General features: G+C 38.3%; 2 non-coding genes across 2 annotated transcripts; both read left to right on the top strand.

Moving 5' to 3' along the window:
* The first annotated feature begins 3962 nt into the window (after positions 1-3962).
* Positions 3963-4081, top strand: LOC145677638 (5S ribosomal RNA). The gene has a single exon (XR_014129913.1). It is a non-coding gene; the product is annotated as a 5S ribosomal RNA (ribosomal RNA).
* A 14316-nt stretch (positions 4082-18397) lies between these two features.
* On the top strand, positions 18398-18516 carry LOC145677637 (5S ribosomal RNA). Its single transcript, XR_014129912.1, has one exon. It is a non-coding gene; the product is annotated as a 5S ribosomal RNA (ribosomal RNA).
* The last annotated feature ends 989 nt before the right edge of the window (positions 18517-19505 follow it).

Genomic DNA, 19505 nt, shown 5'->3' with positions numbered 1-19505 from the left:
CCTAACCTCGAGAATCTTCACAATTGTCGACGAGTTGAACTGCACTCATCTGATCAAAATCAAACTTAAAATGGCAGTTCACTTTCAACTGTTAAATAATATGATATGCAGGCTTCTGCTTTCCTAGTTACAGTCTATCCACTGTGGTATGCATATTAGTAGAAATGTGAGAGTGCATATTTATTAAAGATTTGCTTCAAAAAGCGATGAAAGACATAGGCATTCCCGCGGGCGGTGATAACAAGATGCCGGAAAACGAACAAGCAGAAAGAATATGGGCTGAAGAAGTGTAAACGACGACGCGGCGGCCCGTAAAGGTGTTGCCGTCCTATTAAATGAATAATATCAAAAGAAAGAAAAAAAAAGTAAAAAATTTCGCGCTCGTAATCAAGACAGAAAGCAACTAAAGGAAATCTTTGTTTTACGTCCCACGTTATGCCGCTTAGGCTAAAAGAGGCGCTGATTATGAGAAATGATTGAAATGGTGGTGGAATGAAGAAAGTGGGAGGAAACGGGAGAACCCCGCGGTAACCCACCGCACATAGTTTTTGTCCACCATAAAGTTAACTTGGCGGGGGCTCAAGACAGAAAGACGGTTGGAAAAACAAATAAACGATGTTCCATCCCGTAAAAATGTTGGCGACCTATGAAATCAATATTTTTTCTTAAAGAAAAAAAAAAGAATTAAAAAGAGAAAAAAAGGTCAAAATTTCGCGCTCGCTTCGCTCGCGATCAGCAGAGAAAAGAGGACGTGACGCACCCCTAAAAGTGTTGGCGACCGATTGAATAAATATTGTGGGTAAAAAAAAAAAAAAAAAAGTCAAAAATTTCGCGCTCGCTTCGCTCGCGATCAGCACAGAAAGAAGGACGTGACGCGCCCCTAAAGGTGTTGGCAACCGATTCAATACATATTGTCGGTAAAAAAAAAAAAAAAAAAAAACGCTCGCTTCGCTCGCGATCGACATGAAAAAGGCAACGACGTGACGCCCCGTAAAATTGTCGGCGACCTATTCAATCAATATATTCGGTTGAAAAACAAAGTCAAAAGTTTCCCAATCGCTTCCCTGCCGATCGACATAAAAAAAAAGGCAACCCCTTCACCTCTCCTTATGCATTCATCAGTAAACATACAACCATAGATCACAATACCACTCACATCACCTATCAGTTCTCCACGTCCATCAAGATCCAATCATCGCCCTGGCCCTTTATGATGATACACAACATTACATGTTATTGTGTGCATTGCCCCGCGTTACAATACATGACCAAAAAAAAAAGAGAAAAAGAGCTGCACTGCCTTCAGTGTAGACATGTTCGTATTCGTAGAAAATGATTTTAGGTACACGATAGTACAGTAATCTATCTTCACATGCTTCAGATGTGAACGATACCTACACATGAAGAGGGCTCCCGAGGTTTCCTTTTCCAATAGGATGGAGCTCCACCACACTTGCAGAATGACGAGAAGTTATGTTAATAAATATATCCCAGAGTGTTTCGTAACTCGCCCTTGGTCCTAATGATGAAGCGTTCTTCAGATGGCCCCGATGTCTCCACACATGATACTATGCGACTTCTTTTCACGAGGCTCTCAAAGATCACGTTTGTGTCCTAACATTCTCTGCAGATATGACACAGCTGCGATAGCGGATCACAGAAGCCTTTCCTCTCCTTACAAGAGACGTGTTCATTCGAGCATGGGAGTAATTCGACTATCGATCAAATATCTCCCGTGTCACGATAGTAGTCACTTTCAATTCTTCTAACGAAGGTAAGAAAAAATGCTATACAAACTTCCTTTCGGTATATAAAGGATTAGGGGCCCAGAGAATATTTTCTTTCAAGAGGATACATTCTTTTTCGAACACCCTGTATATAGATCCTCTAATTATAACTGCAAACAAAATGTTGATTTTGCAATTGCTTCCATGAGAGAAAATTCTGTGCACTTTCTTTCTGAAGGGCCGGGCCTAAACGTTTTCCTTAATCATTAAATTTAGTAGTTATCTACAATTACATAGTTTTCCATTGTTCTCAAAATAAAGATTTTTCTCTATGAATTGTTGAATGTTGCTAGGGATATTGAAGTAATTCTTTTTAGTGTTTTTTTCTTTACAATAATGTACTGAACGCCTGCATTAAGGAAGTTCGTGTGTCCATCTTGCAAAATGTTTCGTCTTTTTTCATGCCCACTAAGATAAATATTCATTTTGCTCTTTTCTCCGTATGCAAACCACATTTCTTAAAGGCAACATTTTCATACAAATGTAGTACTAAAAACTTCTAATTGGCAACATCTGGGCTGCGAAGAGGAAAAAGAAAGAAATCTCGTACGTATTCGCGCGCAATTCGGAATTAGCCAATGAAAAGCACAAAAGCGGCCACCATCTCTCTCTCTTTCTTATTAACGGTTTTGTACTTTCTGCAGTTCTATCAGTGCTGCTAACCTCTTACTATATCATTGAATATGTATGTTTATATATATATATATATATATATATATATATATATATATATATATATATATATATATATATATATATATATATATATATTTTACAAAAAATCATACTACTACGGAATAATATTAAATGCCTGTAAACCCTCATTTCTGTTTGCACTTTCTGTTACACTACCTTCCCCGAACTTCTTTCAAGTTATTAAGTGCAGAACGGGGAGTTATACATATTTACTTGCGCTTTCACAATATCTGCACATTGTGTAATAATAGGAGACGTATAAAATAAAACTATATACTAATACGTATATATATATATATATATATATATATATATATATATATATATATATATATATATATATATATATATACAGTACACATTCCACTATCCGAGGCTTTCCTTTTCTTTTCTTGCTGACGATAAATTACGCTCTTAGAAATGTTGTCTGAAAACAATAAGAATATGTGCAAAAAATACAATCAGAGGTAGAGGTCTTTAACAGGAACTAAGCAAGGGAGTTGAAAAATTTTTTATGCATGTAAAAAATATAGACATGAACCAACTTGTGAAATAAAAAGACCAGAAAACTACTCTTTCTAAATTATGTGTAAACTTTTTACCGAAAACGAAAGTTGCACGAAAGACTTTTTGTCCCTTTTTTGGCCTCCGGTGCTTGGGGTCCCTGGTTCAATCCCAGCTCGTGCCGTGTGAACTTTGTCGTGCATAAAGACCGTGCTCATGGGTTTTCTCGGGTTTCTCCCGTTTCCTCCCACTTTCTTCATTCAGTACTCATCATCACCGTCTCCTTTAGCGTAACCGGTATAAGTATGCGACGTAAATCTAAAGATTTCATTTCATTTCCCTTTTCTGCTCATACTGCTGATTATGCGCGATTATGCCAACATCCAACTCCGCGGATAATCGTGCGATTACTGTATATACAACTAATACAGATACGTAATTACATTATCAGTTACAGTATCGGTTTTTATTTACTAATTTGCCTCACTTTATTTGCATCCCTGCAGTAAATAATTCTTATCGATAATAGTTAAAATGTATATTACATTTTAGTGCTTCACGACTGAATGATCATCTGCCTTACGTTATCTCGCAGCTGAAGAGGATGCTACACTGAAAACTACCTTGCGTTATAAAGGGTAAGTGAAACATATCTTAAAAATATCTTTCATACATTTCATTGTGTACATTAAAGAATGTAAGTTTGCCTTTTTCCTGTAATCAATACTTAATAAAGGATTTATTTTTATTTATTTATATACAATTTCATACGTGGTTCGTGATAGTAAACTCGATAGGACATAGTGGCACTATGAACATCCGAATCACTCATCATTCGAACATTCAAATATTTATTCGAATATTAGTATATTCCAAGTAATGTTAACGACGTTAATATGCTTGCCTTTATAGTTAATAATGTCAATTCTTACTTAAAACATACTTCCTTAACAGGACATTGAAGAAAAGGTAGTTGCCAACGGCCATACCATGCTGAATATACCGGTTCTCGTCCGATCACCGAAGTCAAGCAGCATCGGGCCTGGTCAGTACTTGGATGGGTGACCGCCTGGGAACACCAGGTGCTGTTGGCATCTCTTTTTCAAATTTCATTATCCTTCAAGTACGAAAATACTAGAAACATTAATTTTATAGTACTTTCAAGAGATAATTTATCAACATTATTTCATAGCGATTAATCGATATTCTAAGCGTTATACCCACTATTTCTTACACTAACAGCCTGTTTATTTGCACGGCACATTAAAATAACCTGATTTCCGATCCGTGTGCACCTACTACTATACTTAACACGGAATGTATTACCACTTTTTAAAAGTAAATTATTATGACTAAGTGTAGATCTCCGGCGAGTAAATGCCTTTCGTATACAAGCACGACACATCTCCGCTATGTGCTTTACTTTTTTACTAACAGCATATAGAAATTGGATTTCAAGGTGTTTCTACATAACAGAATGAAGCAAATTTCGTGATTTAACTCTTTCGAATAATGTGTTGGTCCTGACAAGGACCGTTTGAAATGAAAAATCTTGAAGAAGATTTTTACTTAGAGCTTGTGTACTTGGTAACAGCCTTCGTACCCTCACTTACAGCGTGCTTGGCAAGTTCACCAGGCAAAAGAAGGCGCACAGCTGTTTGGATTTCCCGGCTGGTGATAGTTGACCGCTTATTGTAATGGGCCAAACGAGAAGCTTCAGCAGCAATACGCTCGAAGATGTCATTAACAAAGCTGTTCATGATACTCATAGCTTTGCTAGATATGCCAGTGTCAGGATGCACTTGCTTCAAAACTTTGTAGATGTAAATGGCATAGCTCTCCTTCCTCCTCCTCTTCTTCTTCTTATCTCCCTTGGAGATATTCTTTTGGGCTTTACCAGCCTTCTTTGCAGCCTTTCCGCTAGTTTTTGGTGGCATGATGACTCACTCGTTCAGCAAAATTAGATGTGTCCGCCGATTTATCGACTTCATTTAAATTACAGTACGTGTTTCAATTCGCGCCAACTGCCTTGCTTTTCATTTGATGCACTCGGGTGCACGCTTGAAGTAGTAACAAAACTGACTTGTGCAAAAACAATGTAAAGAAACGCCCACCTTTCGTTTCATGAAAGGTTTTCTCAAGATCAAATGCACTCTTCAAGAAGACTTCCAAGCTATCCAAGATTTCTGCTCTGCTGAAAACCTTGAGTACGCCACAGAAATACAAAAGAAGAAAGATGTCATTAAAGCAGTGATTCGCCACTTACCTCTAGACACGGCTGTGGATGCCATAATTTCACAAAGCTGTTCATGATACTCATAGCTTTGCTAGATATGCCAGTGTCAGGATGCACTTGCTTCAAAACTTTGTAGATGTAAATGGCATAGCTCTCCTTCCTCCTCCTCTTCTTCTTCTTATCTCCCTTGGAGATATTCTTTTGGGCTTTACCAGCCTTCTTTGCAGCCTTTCCGCTAGTTTTTGGTGGCATGATGACTCACTCGTTCAGCAAAATTAGATGTGTCCGCCGATTTATCGACTTCATTTAAATTACAGTACGTGTTTCAATTCGCGCCAACTGCCTTGCTTTTCATTTGATGCACTCGGGTGCACGCTTGAAGTAGTAACAAAACTGACTTGTGCACGGGAGATCACCCCGCCAACTACTCAGGATGCCCTAAAATTCAACGCCTTCTCCAGGGGAAAAACAGTAAGACCCCTGCATCTGAAACGACGGACACTTCCACGACCCCATCAACCATGAAGCCAACCAAGACTTTTTCCAGTACAGACGACCGGACCTCCTGGCCTCCTCTTCCGAAGAAAGATACACCTCCTTCAGCACCAGAAGACACTGCCGCAACCTCCTTCAAAGATTTTCTTCAAATATTGAAGGACTTTGAACTATTCAGACTACTCCCTCTCCTCAAGAAGTATACGCCGAAATTGAAAGAAGAAAAAGACATGTTCAACAAGCTGTCAATCTTCATTGACATGCTTAGTGAATTCTTTAATTAACCACGACCTTTCCATACATACAGGACCACACCCTTATGAGGGCCACTCCAGGCTGCCTCATTGGTCATCGCCGCTGCCAATCAGGACTCTTCCAAGCTTCCAGTGCTAATACTCTCTCATCAGCAACGACCAGACTCACAGCTCCCCAGGCACTATACAGGACTTCTACCAGACTCCACATTCCCTGGCGATCAGCGACAGTGGCTGATTTGGTCATCACTTCACATGCCGTTACTTCAAATGGATTATCATCTCATATAAGAGGCAGGGGCTTCTAGCCCGGTACTCACACTCGACCAACTTGTCATGTTAACCTGTGGACCTGTGGACCTGTGGAGGCCGCAATTTTTCCTCTCATCTTATTACGAAAGAATATTGAACAATGTCTGGTCGCGGCAAAGGTGGAAAAGTCAAGGGAAAGAGCAAGTCCCGCTCCAGCAGGGCTGGCCTTCAATTCCCAGTAGGCAGAATCCATCGTCTTTTGCGAAAGGGTAACTATGCCGAACGAGTTGGTGCTGGCGCTCCCGTGTATTTGGCTGCAGTCATGGAATACCTGGCAGCTGAAGTTCTTGAGTTGGCAGGCAACGCTGCTCGTGACAACAAGAAGACTAGGATTATTCCACGTCATCTGCAGTTAGCTATCCGTAACGACGAGGAATTAAACAAGTTGTTGTCTGGAGTTACAATCGCTCAGGGTGGTGTTTTGCCCAACATTCAAGCTGTACTTCTGCCCAAGAAAACTGAGAAGAAGGCATAAATGTAAGACCTATATCTCATACAAATCGGCCCTTATGAGGGCCACAAACCCCTTTATAGAGGAGATTTACGATTGAAATGAATTGTTTTCGATATACAGACTCATCAAAAGTGTCTGAGATAGTTGCTTAGTGTCATTCGAAATTCTCGCTGCTATTCGATTAATTAGTATGTGTAGTCGTCGATCGTAATTGAAGCCCATAGGAAGTCACACTATCTTTAGAATACTCCAAACAGCGATGTGCTTAGTTCCCACTACATTATTAATTATAAGATCATTACCTTTTGTATTGTCGCTAGCTACATTTTTTTGATATTTGCGTACATCGGGCTCATATTACCCAGAGGACAGGACAGTCGAGCCCAGATTCTCAGCAATGGAAGAAAACCTCATACCACATATTCTCATGTACTTCATGCTAGACAAAGGAATTTCCAACATTCTTAAAGCACTCATGTTTCTCTCTTGCGTTGGCTTGGCTGAAATTACTCTGTTCAATATGTTCTCGACATTTATTATTGTTCATTACTATGCCCCAATGACATCATGAACAGAGCGGATCAAAAAACTTTCCTAAATTTCTTTTGCAACATAGTAATGACATTAAATGCACACTTAAGTACGATTTATTCTTTGCAAGGTCGATATTCATATTTGTGTGATATGTGTTATATGTATATGGTTTGTAATACGCAACTACTCTTATTCTCTGATCTCAGAACTCATTTGCTACTGTGCCCAACGAGCGAGCCTAGGTTTCTTGTAACTACTGCCTTTCTTTAGTAAATAATGTGAAGTATACAATGCATTAACCTACATCTCATATTTGTATTACTCTTTATTTTACTAACCCGCTACGAAGTGTCATTAATTTACATGTAAATCACAATAGACACTACCGCAAAAGAAAAAAATCGAACCCAAGACCACGTAAACAAGATAAAGGACAAGATTCAGGTTTCTAACGCATTATTCGCCCCTCACAGCACAGTATAGAAGTTGTATAAGCCTCTATACGTACATCCTACTGTCAGAACAGAAATTCCGACTTGCGTTTCGCATCTCTCATGCTCGCTACTTCCAACAAATCGCCAATTTCCAACCAGAACCCCTTCTCCAGCATTAATACTGCTACATATGAATACGTATACATGAACGTACATAATGTAAAAAAAAACGTATGATTTTCTCAAATTAATCTCTCTACGTCTGTAATTTTGTGTGCATCAAAAGGCTTTAATGTAGTTACACGAATTCTTATAATCTAACAGAAAATCGCACAAAGTAAATCTTTCCCTTTATATAAATTTGTTGGCTCTGAAAAGAGCCGTTTATGCCAATTTTATATCCAAAATAGGAGGAACCCCAACTTAACCTCCGAAACCGTACAGGGTTCTTCCTTGCCTCTTCAAGGCATACACAACATCCATAGCTGTCACTGTCTTCCTCTTGGCGTGTTCTGTGTATGTAACAGCATCTCTGATTACGTTCTCCAGGAATACTTTCAATACTCCTCGGGTCTCTTCATAAATGAGACCAGAGATACGCTTCACACCACCACGGCGAGCAAGACGCCTAATAGCGGGTTTGGTGATACCCTGGATGTTGTCACGAAGAACTTTACGGTGGCGCTTGGCACCTCCTTTGCCAAGACCCTTGCCTCCTTTTCCACGTCCTGTCATTTCGATATGTTACTGCTTCGCTCACCACACACGAGAAATACAAGCCCAAGCAGCCCAAGACTCGTGGTTTTGTTCCTTCGATCATGCAGGGAAAGCACGGAGGAAAAACACAAAACGTGTCTAAGCCAATGAGAACTGTCCTTTTCGACTGACTTTATCCAATGAGAAATAGCTTGATTTAACGGTTTTGCTCTTTATATAACTTGACTTCATTCAGCGCGCAATTATTTGAAACAAGTCGTGACAGTTGCAATGGCACGTACCAAGCAGACAGCTAGGAAATCTACTGGAGGCAAAGCTCCTCGAAAGCAGCTTGCCACCAAAGCTGCAAGAAAGAGTGCTCCAGCTACCGGTGGAGTGAAAAAGCCCCATCGTTACAGGCCTGGTACTGTGGCTCTCCGAGAAATTCGTCGTTACCAGAAGAGCACTGAATTGCTCATCCGCAAGCTGCCCTTCCAACGACTCGTCCGAGAAATTGCACAAGATTTCAAGACAGATCTTCGCTTCCAAAGCTCAGCTGTCATGGCTTTACAGGAGGCAAGTGAAGCTTACCTTGTAGGGCTTTTCGAAGACACCAACTTGTGTGCTATTCACGCAAAGAGAGTCACAATCATGCCTAAGGACATTCAGCTTGCTCGCCGCATCCGTGGGGAACGTGCTTAAGTTTGAAGTTCTGGCACTGAGTTCAAAAACGGTCCTTTTTAGGACCAATACACTACTTAGAGATGCTGTTATCCTAACAAGGATCTTGTCCATACTTGTTATCTTTTTTTTTTTAATTCTCACGCCGTATGTTGCATAGTTAATACATCTACCTTCGTTTTCCTCTCGTTTCGTATATCATCCTATCTTTCAAGTATATTCTTTAGTTTTCCCCTATGTTTACCGATTGATTATCTTCGTTTTATGTGGTCAAGGATTCGATTTTGCCATATGTTGCATAAGTTAACTTCGATTCAACCACTGTTTGCCCTTCTCAACGTTATTAATCTCATAGAACTCGCAGGCGAAATATGTACTTCTTCCAAGGTAGCAAAAGTAATATTTTCTCAGAGGTCGCTGCTGTTGAATGCAAACGTTAAACTAAACTTTCTTTAAGTGTCTGTTTGTACTTAACATCAGTTCAATTGTACACCTACATTTCTGCTGGTGTTACTATTTTTCTTTATAGCAATATTACGAATTATAAGACGGTATCCGTGGTTATTAGCGTGTTCCCTTTTCCTAACACTTTCTCATTACACCAGTATTTCCATCATTCATTAGGCGTAATCACCCGTCTCCTTTATCATAAAAATCATAATAGTACGACGTTAAATTGAAACAGTCTACTTCACTTTCACGAGTTGTAATAAGTTCGAACATTTCTTTCACCCCAGCCTTGAAAAGAGTTGATTTTAGTTTAGTGTCCCTTTCAGCAGCAAGGCTGTTTCAAACGTGGACCTACTTATTAACGTGCAATGCGAAACATTTGAGCTCCCACCGAGAATCGAACCCAGTCAGCCTGCAAAAGTTTTTCTAACAAATGCATTAAGTGCGTTTTCTGTACTGTTTCGCTACTTGAAGATAGGAACAAGGAAAAAGTAAGTGATCACAAATTGACATTACGTAATGTGTTCCCCATTTTTTTTCGAGTACACCATTCTTGACACCCGTGAAAGCTTTCTTTCCCCACCCTCAATTCCCCTCTGTTATAAAGCACTTACATCAAGAAGTGCTTCGGTTAAAAAGAAAACTCAAAGTCCCTTGCGTGTATACTATACATTGCTATGAATGAACATGTGATAATGATAGGAAAAGCACAATTTTACTCTTCTCAAAGTATTTGATGGCTCTAAAAAGAGCCGTTTTAAAATGTCAGATGATTTACTGACACATTTACTTCTTCTTTGGTGCAGCCTTCTTAGCACTTTTCGGTTTTGCTGTAGCCTTCTTTGGCTTCGGGGCCTTTGGCTTCTTGGGAGTTTTTGCCTTCTTCACTTTAGATGGTGATTTCTTAGGTTTGGGAGCAGCAGCCTTTTTCTTTTCACCAGTCTTCTTGGGACGTTTAGCTGCTGGCTTTTTCGCAGGCTTCTTCTCCTTTGATGCTGATCGTTTCGCCTTGGTTGAAGATCCACCTTCAGGCTTCTCCTTCAGCGATGAAGCACTAAGCTTAAACGATCCAGATGCACCTTTTCCCTTGGTCTGAACCAAAGACCCAGAAGCAACTGCACTTCTCAAGTATTTCTTGATAAATGGAGCAAGCTTCTCGGCATCCACTTTGTAGTTCTGAGAGATGTATTTCTTAATAGCTTGCAGTGAACTTCCTCCCCTTTCCTTCAAATTCTTGATGGCGTTGTTCACCATTTCTGATGTTCTTGGATGAGAAGGTGTTGTTTTTGGTTTCTTAGGCTTTGCAGACTTCTTAGGAGAAGCCTGTGCCGGGGCTGCAGGTGCTGATGCCGTATCTGCCATTGCTTTCTGCAATAAACTCAACGATACTGAAGAATGAAATTTTCGCTGGCAGGCAGCGTTGAGTTTGGTTACGGAGCGCGGACCGGATAGAAAGCACTTGCTGAGGCGGGCTGAGGTAAACAGAAGTTCGTAGTTGCCACAACGATAAGTGTGTTTCCTTCTATTTTGATAAACGATTTTTTTCAGGTATTCAATGAATGCACCAGATCCTATTCTTCCTTACTGGCTAGAAGAAACTTTATTCCACATAACTCAAAAGGCATTTGTTTTTATTCGCTTTTCTATTTTATGTTTCAGTCATTGCTAAGTCGGTCACACTACTTTTTCACCCTCCTTGTGCTTATAATTTTCATAATTTAACATGGAAATACTTATCAATAAATAATTATATTACCATGGTAATTAACTTCAATCCTTCCTGTGATTATACGCAAAGTACCATCTTCGTACTGCTTACTATAGTTCAATGAAGGGAATCTATAAAGTAACGCGTGTCGCACACATCTGCCTTGCAAACTCCCTGGCCTACTTCCAATGTATAGACTTTTATTTCAAATCCTGATTTAATTTCATAATTTTCTGTAGATTTTAACATTTTATTACCCAGCTTCTTAATACGAATGACAATCAAGCCTAAATATTTATTCCCTTTAACTTTATTTTTCTTTTTTATTTTGTGCCTTGTTTCATATTTGTTCTTACGTTAGCAATTAACGCACTTACCGTAGTTATGTATGAACAGGTTGTTTCTATATTTATTTTATTCCAAATAAATTAAATATATATACGGATTATTTTATGGTAGTTGATATTTTCTGTTGTTTCCTACGTGAATTGAGGAAACGCACGGACTTTCGCCTAATTCTTGTGCTACTTTCATATGTCTGTATCTGTCGAATGCTGTCGATCTGTCGAAATGTGTATTACTATCTGTCGATTCATCGAGTGAACTGAATTCGTTAACCATTTCACCAGGCGCGCATGCATTTTTTTTTTCTTCTAAGGGATCCAAGCTTCGGGGGGCAAGGTTCCAATACTACAAGCCACTATGTCTATATACTATTATTCTGCATTCGAAAACACGATAAATATTCCACTTACTTTTTCACAAAAACATGATACAGACAGAGTACAGATGAAGTGTAAGATCAGATTTATATTGATGATACATCAATATTTTCCCTGTTAATAACTACATTTAATGAGAAAGTCTGCAAATGTATGTTCACTTAGGAACTTTTGCGAGGAGTCCGCACCCGGTGGACACCCCGTGAGTACGCCTCTGCACTTGACTATACTTCGAATTATACTGCAAACAGTTGTATTTTAGTTTCCCCGTTTAGTTCATCGATATCATTAACACAAAGAAAATAGATGTTATAGATGCGTATTCTCAGTTCTCGCTTTATATCCGGACGTCTGCAAAAATCTACTCCTTTTCTTTCTTTCACGCATCCACCAAACTAACAATGATTTGTATTATAATATTTGCGCATAAAATGTATATCTCATACCTTCCATGTTCTCAAGTATTCATAGACAAAAACGGTTACTTTCTGCGAACAAATTGTCCAAACACAGTGCAAATGTCATCTATAGATTGTCCTGGTTCCGTCTGCGTGTACATAACAATGCGTCATAATCATACATTGCACATTAAGGATATCAATTAATCTTCCCAAATTCCTAGATATGCCTGGCAAAAGTTCCGCGTGTTGTAAGGATATTACATTTGTACTACCGACAAGGTGGTATCTTCCAACATTGAAGTTCAATAAACCCCAAATGTGTCGGATATAGTATTTGATTTCTTGTCTCATTGTTTGCGTCAGAGATGTCTTCTCAAGTTAGGATTTACGATACATACAGGATGAGTTGTATATATTGTTGCTGCCAGCTCTATATTAATCCCATATTTGTAAACGAATAAAAACAGTATTCTAATTATAACAATGTGCTCACAATTAATTTTATTCTTAATTGTTATACGTATTGTTGATTAAAAATGAAAATGTTGCTAAGTGAATTTTATTAATATTTTCTGTTGCGTGATATAGGAAGTGAGTGAAATATTGGAGGAATATAGTGTGCGTAGCAGATGATGTGCAGTGGCTTTGGATCGCCTGTGATAAGGTAAGGCATTTGCTATTTTAATTAACACATTTTATATACTGTAATCCTAATTATTTTTATGTGAATGTGCTTACTACTTGTGTATTCAGTGGGACCGATGTTTTAATATGTATGGTCAAGCAGTGTCGAGCCTGGTCAGTGTGTGGATAGGTGACCATTTTTTGTAAATCGATAACATTTAACTTTGTAAACACGGATGAAGTAGAAGTATATTTATTTTATTTTTTACCTCAAATATGTAGGACACTTCTCCTTTGTACATCAATTATTATTATTAGTTCAACTTGTTTACAAGTTAAATGAAAAGAATAGTCGTTATCGTGTGATGATTGTGCTCATTAGGCTAAAGAAGACTCGTGATAAGAAAGAAAAGAAGAACGGTGCTCAAGTTTCGTCACAGCATATTCTCAAAAATTTACAGGCAAAATTCAGTGTTCTGCATGAAAAGGCATATTTGTACGAAAAAAAAAAAAAATTCTGCAGACGACAGAATTAAATAAAGTAATACACATGTATTTTAGAGTTACTGGTGTAAAATCATTACAAGTGCTTTGCCAGGTGGCCAATAAAAAGCACGAATACTATTTAAGGGAGCCAAAACAGGAGAAAGCTGGGGGCCTGAGCGATAGCAAGAATGTGCGTCCAAAGTGAACAGGAGCGAAGGCGACGCGGGTATACGTATAAGCAAGGGTAGTGGAAACCAGTTAGTTTTCGAGTTTCAATAGCACTTGTCATGCATCCATACTAGTAGCGCCCCGCTTGTAAACATTAAGTACACTATGCAAGAATACACCGCCGGTGGAAAATAGTACCTAATACAGTTATCTTTCATATATACTGACTTATTTTACAGTAGTAACCCAACACTAGTAAACGTAAAATAAAAGTGTATAACTTTATATTTAATTCTATCGCCTGGCTTAGTTTTTCACCTGTAAGATGTACTTATTTAGAGCAAGTTTCTTAACTAGCAAATTAAACCGAGAACCACAGCAACCATATATATATTCTTATGATGTACTTTTCTTTGAGTGGTGTTCTCTGTCTATTCAATAACATTTTCTCAGTTTAATGCTAGCAAAAAACAAAACAAAATCAAAGTGTTTCTATATAAATTTAGTTCACCGTGTTGTAATATCACATGGAATTGAAAAACGAATAGTCGAACCTCTGCTATCTCGATCAAACTTCTCAGGATGATATACTGACTTACCGCAGAAGTTCGACTGAATACGTTTCTCAGTTCCATGGGAGAACCTGGAGAAGCAAAAGCCTGCGCAACGGAAAATACTAAATAAACTTGTAGAGCAGGTCAAGATGTATCATCATGCCAAGTTTCATTCAGATCAGAGAAGTTTGGCTGCAGCCATTTTCATTACAAAGCACAAAATGGATGGTCCCTAACCTCGAGAATCTTCACAATTGTCGACGAGTTGAACTGCACTCATCTGATCAAAATCAAACTTAAAATGGCAGTTCACTTTCAACTGTTAAATAATATGATATGCAGGCTTCTGCTTTCCTAGTTACAGTCTATCCACTGTGGTATGCATATTAGTAGAAATGTGAGAGTGCATATTTATTAAAGATTTGCTTCAAAAAGCGATGAAAGACATAGGCATTCCCGCGGGCGGTGATAACAAGATGCCGGAAAACGAACAAGCAGAAAGAATATGGGCTGAAGAAGTGTAAACGACGACGCGGCGGCCCGTAAAGGTGTTGCCGTCCTATTAAATGAATAATATCAAAAGAAAGAAAAAAAAAGTAAAAAATTTCGCGCTCGTAATCAAGACAGAAAGCAACTAAAGGAAATCTTTGTTTTACGTCCCACGTTATGCCGCTTAGGCTAAAAGAGGCGCTGATTATGAGAAATGATTGAAATGGTGGTGGAATGAAGAAAGTGGGAGGAAACGGGAGAACCCCGCGGTAACCCACCGCACATAGTTTTTGTCCACCATAAAGTTAACTTGGCGGGGGCTCAAGACAGAAAGACGGTTGGAAAAACAAATAAACGATGTTCCATCCCGTAAAAATGTTGGCGACCTATGAAATCAATATTTTTTCTTAAAGAAAAAAAAAGAATTAAAAAGAGAAAAAAAGGTCAAAATTTCGCGCTCGCTTCGCTCGCGATCAGCAGAGAAAATAGGACGTGACGCACCCCTAAAAGTGTTGGCGACCGATTGAATAAATATTGTGGGTAAAAAAAAAAAAAAAAAAGTCAAAAATTTCGCGCTCGCTTCGCTCGCGATCAGCACAGAAAGAAGGACGTGACGCGCCCCTAAAGGTGTTGGCAACCGATTCAATACATATTGTCGGTAAAAAAAAAAAAAAAAAAAAAACGCTCGCTTCGCTCGCGATCGACATGAAAAAGGCAACGACGTGACGCCCCGTAAAATTGTCGGCGACCTATTCAATCAATATATTCGGTTGAAAAACAAAGTCAAAAGTTTCCCAATCGCTTCCCTGCCGATCGACATAAAAAAAAAGGCAACCCCTTCACCTCTCCTTATGCATTCATCAGTAAACATACAACCATAGATCACAATACCACTCACATCACCTATCAGTTCTCCACGTCCATCAAGATCCAATCATCGCCCTGGCCCTTTATGATGATACACAACATTACATGTTATTGTGTGCATTGCCCCGCGTTACAATACATGACCAAAAAAAAAAGAGAAAAAGAGCTGCACTGCCTTCAGGTGTAGACATGTTCGTATTCGTAGAAAATGATTTTAGGTACACGATAGTACAGTAATCTATCTTCACATGCTTCAGATGTGAACGATACCTACACATGAAGAGGGCTCCCGAGGTTTCCTTTTCCAATAGGATGGAGCTCCACCACACTTGCAGAATGACGAGAAGTTATGTTAATAAATATATCCCAGAGTGTTTCGTAACTCGCCCTTGGTCCTAATGATGAAGCGTTCTTCAGATGGCCCCGATGTCTCCACACATGATACTATGCGACTTCTTTTCACGAGGCTCTCAAAGATCACGTTTGTGTCCTAACATTCTCTGCAGATATGACACAGCTGCGATAGCGGATCACAGAAGCCTTTCCTCTCCTTACAAGAGACGTGTTCATTCGAGCATGGGAGTAATTCGACTATCGATCAAATATCTCCCGTGTCACGATAGTAGTCACTTTCAATTCTTCTAACGAAGGTAAGAAAAAATGCTATACAAACTTCCTTTCGGTATATAAAGGATTAGGGGCCCAGAGAATATTTTCTTTCAAGAGGATACATTCTTTTTCGAACACCCTGTATATAGATCCTCTAATTATAACTGCAAACAAAATGTTGATTTTGCAATTGCTTCCATGAGAGAAAATTCTGTGCACTTTCTTTCTGAAGGGCCGGGCCTAAACGTTTTCCTTAATCATTAAATTTAGTAGTTATCTACAATTACATAGTTTTCCATTGTTCTCAAAATAAAGATTTTTCTCTATGAATTGTTGAATGTTGCTAGGGATATTGAAGTAATTCTTTTTAGTGTTTTTTTCTTTACAATAATGTACTGAACGCCTGCATTAAGGAAGTTCGTGTGTCCATCTTGCAAAATGTTTCGTCTTTTTTCATGCCCACTAAGATAAATATTCATTTTGCTCTTTTCTCCGTATGCAAACCACATTTCTTAAAGGCAACATTTTCATACAAATGTAGTACTAAAAACTTCTAATTGGCAACATCTGGGCTGCGAAGAGGAAAAAGAAAGAAATCTCGTACGTATTCGCGCGCAATTCGGAATTAGCCAATGAAAAGCACAAAAGCGGCCACCATCTCTCTCTCTTTCTTATTAACGGTTTTGTACTTTCTGCAGTTCTATCAGTGCTGCTAACCTCTTACTATATCATTGAATATGTATGTTATATATATATATATATATATATATATATATATATATATATATATATATATATATATATATATATATATATATATTTTACAAAAAATCATACTACTACGGAATAATATTAAATGCCTGTAAACCCTCATTTCTGTTTGCACTTTCTGTTACACTACCTTCCCCGAACTTCTTTCAAGTTATTAAGTGCAGAACGGGGAGTTATACATATTTACTTGCGCTTTCACAATATCTGCACATTGTGTAATAATAGGAGACGTATAAAATAAAACTATATACTAATACGTATATATATATATATATATATATATATATATATATATATATATATATATATATATATATATATATATATATATATATATACAGTACACATTCCACTATCCGAGGCTTTCCTTTTCTTTTCTTGCTGACGATAAATTACGCTCTTAGAAATGTTGTCTGAAAACAATAAGAATATGTGCAAAAAATACAATCAGAGGTAGAGGTCTTTAACAGGAACTAAGCAAGGGAGTTGAAAAATTTTTTATGCATGTAAAAAATATAGACATGAACCAACTTGTGAAATAAAAAGACCAGAAAACTACTCTTTCTAAATTATGTGTAAACTTTTTACCGAAAACGAAAGTTGCACGAAAGACTTTTTGTCCCTTTTTTGGCCTCCGGTGCTTGGGGTCCCTGGTTCAATCCCAGCTCGTGCCGTGTGAACTTTGTCGTGCATAAAGACCGTGCTCATGGGTTTTCTCGGGTTTCTCCCGTTTCCTCCCACTTTCTTCATTCAGTACTCATCATCACCGTCTCCTTTAGCGTAACCGGTATAAGTATGCGACGTAAATCTAAAGATTTCATTTCATTTCCCTTTTCTGCTCATACTGCTGATTATGCGCGATTATGCCAACATCCAACTCCGCGGATAATCGTGCGATTACTGTATATACAACTAATACAGATACGTAATTACATTATCAGTTACAGTATCGGTTTTTATTTACTAATTTGCCTCACTTTATTTGCATCCCTGCAGTAAATAATTCTTATCGATAATAGTTAAAATGTATATTACATTTTAGTGCTTCACGACTGAATGATCATCTGCCTTACGTTATCTCGCAGCTGAAGAGGATGCTACACTGAAAACTACCTTGCGTTATAAAGGGTAAGTGAAACATATCTTAAAAATATCTTTCATACATTTCATTGTGTACATTAAAGAATGTAAGTTTGCCTTTTTCCTGTAATCAATACTTAATAAAGGATTTATTTTTATTTATTTATATACAATTTCATACGTGGTTCGTGATAGTAAACTCGATAGGACATAGTGGCACTATGAACATCCGAATCACTCATCATTCGAACATTCAAATATTTATTCGAATATTAGTATATTCCAAGTAATGTTAACGACGTTAATATGCTTGCCTTTATAGTTAATAATGTCAATTCTTACTTAAAACATACTTCCTTAACAGGACATTGAAGAAAAGGTAGTTGCCAACGGCCATACCATGCTGAATATACCGGTTCTCGTCCGATCACCGAAGTCAAGCAGCATCGGGCCTGGTCAGTACTTGGATGGGTGACCGCCTGGGAACACCAGGTGCTGTTGGCATCTCTTTTTCAAATTTCATTATCCTTCAAGTACGAAAATACTAGAAACATTAATTTTATAGTACTTTCAAGAGATAATTTATCAACATTATTTCATAGCGATTAATCGATATTCTAAGCGTTATACCCACTATTTCTTACACTAACAGCCTGTTTATTTGCACGGCACATTAAAATAACCTGATTTCCGATCCGTGTGCACCTACTACTATACTTAACACGGAATGTATTACCACTTTTTAAAAGTAAATTATTATGACTAAGTGTAGATCTCCGGCGAGTAAATGCCTTTCGTATACAAGCACGACACATCTCCGCTATGTGCTTTACTTTTTTACTAACAGCATATAGAAATTGGATTTCAAGGTGTTTCTACATAACAGAATGAAGCAAATTTCGTGATTTAACTCTTTCGAATAATGTGTTGGTCCTGACAAGGACCGTTTGAAATGAAAAATCTTGAAGAAGATTTTTACTTAGAGCTTGTGTACTTGGTAACAGCCTTCGTACCCTCACTTACAGCGTGCTTGGCAAGTTCACCAGGCAAAAGAAGGCGCACAGCTGTTTGGATTTCCCGGCTGGTGATAGTTGACCGCTTATTGTAATGGGCCAAACGAGAAGCTTCAGCAGCAATACGCTCGAAGATGTCATTAACAAAGCTGTTCATGATACTCATAGCTTTGCTAGATATGCCAGTGTCAGGATGCACTTGCTTCAAAACTTTGTAGATGTAAATGGCATAGCTCTCCTTCCTCCTCCTCTTCTTCTTCTTATCTCCCTTGGAGATATTCTTTTGGGCTTTACCAGCCTTCTTTGCAGCCTTTCCGCTAGTTTTTGGTGGCATGATGACTCACTCGTTCAGCAAAATTAGATGTGTCCGCCGATTTATCGACTTCATTTAAATTACAGTACGTGTTTCAATTCGCGCCAACTGCCTTGCTTTTCATTTGATGCACTCGGGTGCACGCTTGAAGTAGTAACAAAACTGAC

The sequence above is a fragment of the Thermobia domestica genome, unplaced genomic scaffold (assembly GCF_964235325.1).
Source record: "Thermobia domestica unplaced genomic scaffold, izTheDome1.hap1.1 HAP1_SCAFFOLD_1137, whole genome shotgun sequence".
In the NCBI taxonomy this organism is placed as follows: Eukaryota; Metazoa; Arthropoda; class Insecta; order Zygentoma; family Lepismatidae; genus Thermobia; species Thermobia domestica.
Note: the sequence above shows the minus strand (reverse complement) of the source record. Positions and strands in the feature narration are given on the sequence as shown.